Raw genomic sequence first — 5,598 nt, 5'->3', positions numbered from 1 at the left:
CCCCCCCCCCCCTCTCAGTGTCTTCCCTCGGCTCGCCGTAGTTTCCTAGCTGCGGGTATCCTGGAATCTTCACTCCGTCCGCCGTGTGAGTGTGCGCGCGCCACGCTGCCGGTCCCCTGGAGTCCCCACTGGAGTCCCTGGAGCCTCCGCCCGCCGCGCCGCCGCCGCTGCTGAGGCCGAGCCCGAGCCACGGCCGGGGAGCGCTCATTTTCATGGGCAACCGGTTTTATGCAGCAGCGGCGGCGGGTCCAGCGGCCAGAGGGGGCCAAAGGGGTGAAGGGGGAGAGGGGGGCATGCGTTCCTTCCTTCCAGTCGATGGGGACGGGACCGGCAGCGCGCCCCGCCCCGCCCCGCCCCGCCCGATGACAACACGCGGGGACTAACGGTGGCCCCGCCGCGCCGCATCCCGCGCCCCGCCGTCCAAGAGGGCGGCCCCACCTCTCGCCGTCCGGGCCCCACGGACACACTCACACTGATGGCCCAAATTCAATCGACACGACCAACCTGCTGCAGAGGGTTGTTGCTGCCGCCGGGCCGCATGAGCGGCAGGGCCAGGCCGGGCAGGGCCGGGCAGGGCAGGGCAGGCCGACGAGGATCGCCGCGATGCGTGTCGGTGCGTCAATGAGGATCCTCCTTACCTCGCCGCGGAATGATAACGAAGCGCCGCGCGGCACGTCGCGTCACGCCACGTCACGTCGCGTCACGCCACGTCACGCCACGTCACGCCACGTCACGCCACGTCACGCCACGTCACGCCACGTCACGTTACGGCACGCGCGTGCCGGCGGTCTCCCGCGGCGGGCACGGGCGGCCACTTCTCCTCAAGGAGCGGCGCGGCGGGTCATTGGCAGAGCAAACAGCAGCAGCAGCGGCGGCAGACAGTGCGGAGGGATTCTTTTTTCAACGCGCTCCTCAATAACACGCCGACTGTACAGATATCCCCGCAGGTGACATCGTCCTGGAGGAGTCGCGGTCAAAATGTCGTCAGCATCATCAACACGTCGTCACTGACTCACGCCGCGCACTCTCGCAGTGATGCTGTTCCGCTCGCAGGGGTGCGGGCGGGTTGCCTACTTGCACGGAGCCATGAGGAGCCGTGGGCAGCGAGGATAGGCTAACCCGCCCGCACTCGTGCGTCGCGGTACAGCATAACCACAGAAGTGAGTAGGGCTACTCATAGCCACCTGTTACAACTGTATGTGTGACAAGTAAATCATATCATAATGCAAGAAGACCTGACTGAAACCCACATGATTTGTACGAGTGTCACACATTTTGGGGCGTTTTATGACACCTGTCTCACTCTGTACACAAAGCTTGGGCTGGGCCAAGAAGAGGCGAGCAGCGAGAGCGGGCCCTGTGGACGCGGCGGAGACCTCGACGCGGGAGGCGCAGCTCAGCGGCAGAGGATGTGGTGGAGTGTGAGAGTTGTTACCTCCCCCGGGGCGAGCCACACGTTGGGCTCAGCGGGCCCCCGGAGGCCCTCGCATTCCACACACTGCCGGGCTGGGCGTTCTCACCCCATCATCCGAATCGCTCGGCTCGGGTTCGGCTCCGGGCCCGGGGCCCCGAGCTGGCAAGGTGACCTGACCTGCGCTTATTATTTTGCTCTCAACGGGGAGCCCCGGGGGCAACCCCCCTCTCCGGCAATCGCGCCCCCACCCTCACCCGTATGCCAATAGCACCGGCGGGAAGCAAGGGCAGTGCGGGTGTTGCACCGTTTGTCTGATTGAATCTCCCCATTTTTTGTTATGTAGTTTGTCCCTTTTAAAACGACTTAATCATAAAATTGATCGCGGGCGTTGCATTGAGGGCCGGGCCCGGCCGGGCCGGTAAGGGGCTCAATACGGCTGCCAATGCCTCACCTTTGTTGGGCCTTTGCCCCGCGCGCTGGCGCGGCTGGCGCCCGCTGGCCTGGCCAGGCCGCTTGTATTGTCACGTCGCCTTAAGTCCAACTTAATGGAGAACATAATAGGCCAGGACGGGCGGCCGGCCCTGCGCGCCTCGCCAGCCTCGCCTTGTACAGCACAAAGACAACATTGCACGGCTATGGCTAGAGAGTCAGGGTGTTACAAAACATTTGATTGCTTTCAATCACACAGCATAGTAATATGTAACGCGCCGAAGCCGGCCGTGTTGGCAAGAGTCTCCGCCACCCCGCGCGAATATGAGGCAACAACGGCATAACGACCTCCCAAAGCATGAGGTCAAAATGAAAAGGCGCGGGAATCAATTGGTGTAGTAACATCCCGCGTGGCGTCCTGTCTGTGCACACAACTCGCGGGTTGGGATCGCTAAACGGCGCGACGCGCGGGAACGTGTAACCTCTAATCTTTCGTAATCCCCCTGCCCCTGGCCGTAGGACCCCCCTCGCACCGCTCCTGAGCTCCTCTCCTCGTTTTAATTAGCTTCCTGTGCGTCGTCCCGATGAGGCCGCCGCCCCGTGGGCCGCTGCAGGAGGTCTGCAGGGCCGCGCCGCGCCTCCTCGACAGAGGAGAGAATGCGTCCAGGAATTTCCCAGTGCGGTTCGGAGGCCGTGCGCTCCCGTCCCATATCATAAATAATGACATAATCAGAGTCCGCGCGGTAGCCGACGGCGGCGGCCTCGTGGCGTTCCCATGGACGGCGGCCCTAAACTACCCACGCACCGCGCCGCCGTCGCGGGTCAAGGCCGTGCTCGCGCGACACCACCGCCATCCCCCACGTCGGCAGCGGCGTCCATGTCGCCAACCTGGAGCCACCCCCGAGAGGGGCAGGTGCCCGGGGGAGGGTGCGGGGGGAGGCAAAGGCAGAGAGGGCAGAGATCCTCACCGGCCCTGATCGCCGTGGGAACCACTGGCGGCGGCGGCGGCCCAGGAGGCCAGAGGCCCAGGCGGCGCACCGGTCGTAAACAAGCCAAATCACAGTGACGGTTATACGGCGAGCCCTCCGTGTTGTCCTCCGCGCCGCGCCGCCGCTGCCCCGTCCGGCTCGCCGGGCTCACCCCTCATCAGCGCCGGGAGAGTGTGGCCGGAGCCGCGGCCCGGAGCGCAGTCAGAGTGGAATGCTGAAATAATGGGGACGGAAGTAGCGTGGCCAGCGTGGCCCGCACCACGCCGCACCGCGGCAGGCACGACATGCAACAAACCCTTAGACACCTTTCTCCAATCACCCGGCCCCGGGGCCCCGCCCACCACACTGGATTGCATCTGGCTGCGCGCGAACCGTACGACCCGAGTACTACACACTTGTACTGAGCGGCGAGAAAATGAGCCCGCCGCAGCGATTCAAACGCAGTCGTCGTGGCCGCGCACACTGCTGCGTGGTGGACAGTACTGGAGGATATGTAGTTAGCGATAAGTAGGGTCGAAAAGGAGGGTCCGGCGAAAAGGAGGTTCGGCGCAAACCGCCGCGTGCGCTTGTTTGAGCTCGCTCCTGTCCAATTTTTCGACACTTAAGCATCCGTTCACGTTCGCTATATACTATGAACACCTGAAATGTGGACAGGAGCGAGCTCATCAGGCGTACACGGCGGTTTGCGCCGACCCTCCTTTTCGGCCGACCCTCCTTTTCGACCCTACTTATCGCTAACTACATATCCTCCTGGACCCGAGCGCGCCCGCCCGCCCGCCACCCTGTCGTGCCCCCTGGGCCTCATGCATGGCAGCCGCGAGAGCCGCGCGCCAGCGGGGCACGTGACGAAATCGGCCCGGCGACGCGGGGCGGGGCGGGGCGCGGGGATTGGCCGCGGGGGTACTAGCCGCGTGTTGGCGGCGCCAAGCTGCCAGCGCCCCGGCCCGCCCCGGCCCGGCCCGCCGCTGCTGGTGCACTGCCCGCGCGCTGGCCGCCACTTCACTTCCCGGAATACACACGGAGCGAGTTGGAGAAAACGCAAAGCCGATCGGGCGGGGCGCCGGTAGCCGCGCAAGGCGCGCCGCGCCGCCCCCGCGAGCGATACGGTGCGCAGCGCTCACGAGGCTTTAGCTTTCCCCGCGCCTCACTCACGTGCACGTGCCCGGCGGCGTTTCACTCCTTCAGCCCTGGTCCAGCAGACGCGCGTCCTCCTCGCCGGCGCCTTCCACCCCCGCCCTGGTGGTGGCCACCTTAGTCCCAGCGCCCGCGTCTCGGTGCGTGGCAAGGATGGTTGTGGCCCGTGGCCCGCCGCCTCCGCGGACACCCCGTAGACGCCCTCGCGGTCAAGAGGCCAGGAATAGAAGTAGAAGGTAGCCTCGTCCGACGCCCGCCCGCCTGTCGTGGGCCGAGCCGCCTAAATACTAAATCAGCCAACCGACCGTGACACTCGGTCCGGGCGCGAGGGCCGGCGGGGCAATAGAGTGGAAAATGAGTCCGTTCGTTAGTGAGGCTCGCCAGAGGCTCGCGGAGGGTGGCGCGGACGGGCCGGCGCGCCCGACCGGTTGCCTCCGCCTCGCACGCTCGCCGCTCTCCTCACAAGATTCTTGAAACACTTCTTTAACGTGAACCATACAGTATAGAATCTTCGGCTTGCAAAGAGAAAACACACCAACTTCTCCGAGTGTCATTCATTTTCTCATGAAAAAGCAGTTCGGTGAGTTGGTATGCAATCGGCCGTTCTCCACATTCAAAGAATGTAGTGACCCACGAACTCTTCACCTACACCTGCAGAGTTGGTAGCATTCTCTCTCTCTCTCTCTCTCTCTCTCTCACACACACACACACACACACACACACACACAGTCGGATGGGTCGGGCGGGAGGCGACTTTCACGACTAGCAGCAGCAGGTTATCTCCCCGTCCCCTTAATGCCTACCTAATACCTAACGCTTAACTAATGCCCCACACACCACTAACGCCGTTGAAGCGCCACGCCACGCCACAGCAGCTCGGCTCGGGGACTGTCAATCACGGGCAACAAGCACAGCCAACGACTTGACTACTGTTAAGACAACGACAGCCAATCAGAGTGGACACGGCTGAGGCTGGGCAGGGCTGGGCAGGGCAGGGCTGAGCAAGGGCCTGCAGCAGCCCGCCTCCTTCCAGACGAGAGCGTTGACCGCCACCACCGCGCTCAGACCGGCCCCGGACCGGACCGCGCCCTCCGCGTCAATTACTTCAATTTCATGGAAAAGTGAAACAAGCCGGTGGCTGCTTAAAAACCGTAGTGAGTCGCCAGTGCGTTTTAAGATCGAGCGGCCGCAGGGCGACCGGGACGCCAAAACATGTCCTGTCGCGTTTCTCACACACCGCCTGTACCCCACCCCCACCCCCGTAAAGCGGCTGCAGCTAGTCAAAAGCTTCAAAGGGGAGGGCAACACGAGGACAAGCCGGCTGAGATCTCACGTGGCGTGGCGTGGCGTGGCGGAGGCGGAGACGACAGCCGTGAACCATTGCCCCGCGGCGTGGTCGGCGTGGCGGTCCGCGGACTGGGCAGGGCCCACGGAGTCGAGTCGGGCTGGGACGAGGGGCCCACAACTCTGGAATTCAGGTGTACAAAGCCATCGAAATCTTTGGAAATCTTATTGAAATCAGTGAAATCTTTGAAATCAGTTGAATTCTCTTGAATTCACTTGAAATCTGTTGAAATCACTTTGAATTCACACGAAATCACCTTGAATTCACACGAAATCACTTTGAATTCA

The sequence above is a fragment of the Frankliniella occidentalis genome, unplaced genomic scaffold (genome assembly GCF_000697945.3).
Source record: "Frankliniella occidentalis isolate FOCC.00 unplaced genomic scaffold, Focc_3.1 Scaffold33, whole genome shotgun sequence".
In the NCBI taxonomy this organism is placed as follows: domain Eukaryota; kingdom Metazoa; phylum Arthropoda; class Insecta; order Thysanoptera; family Thripidae; genus Frankliniella; species Frankliniella occidentalis.
The sequence above is the reverse complement of the archived record's forward strand: the minus strand, read 5'-3'. Positions refer to the sequence as shown.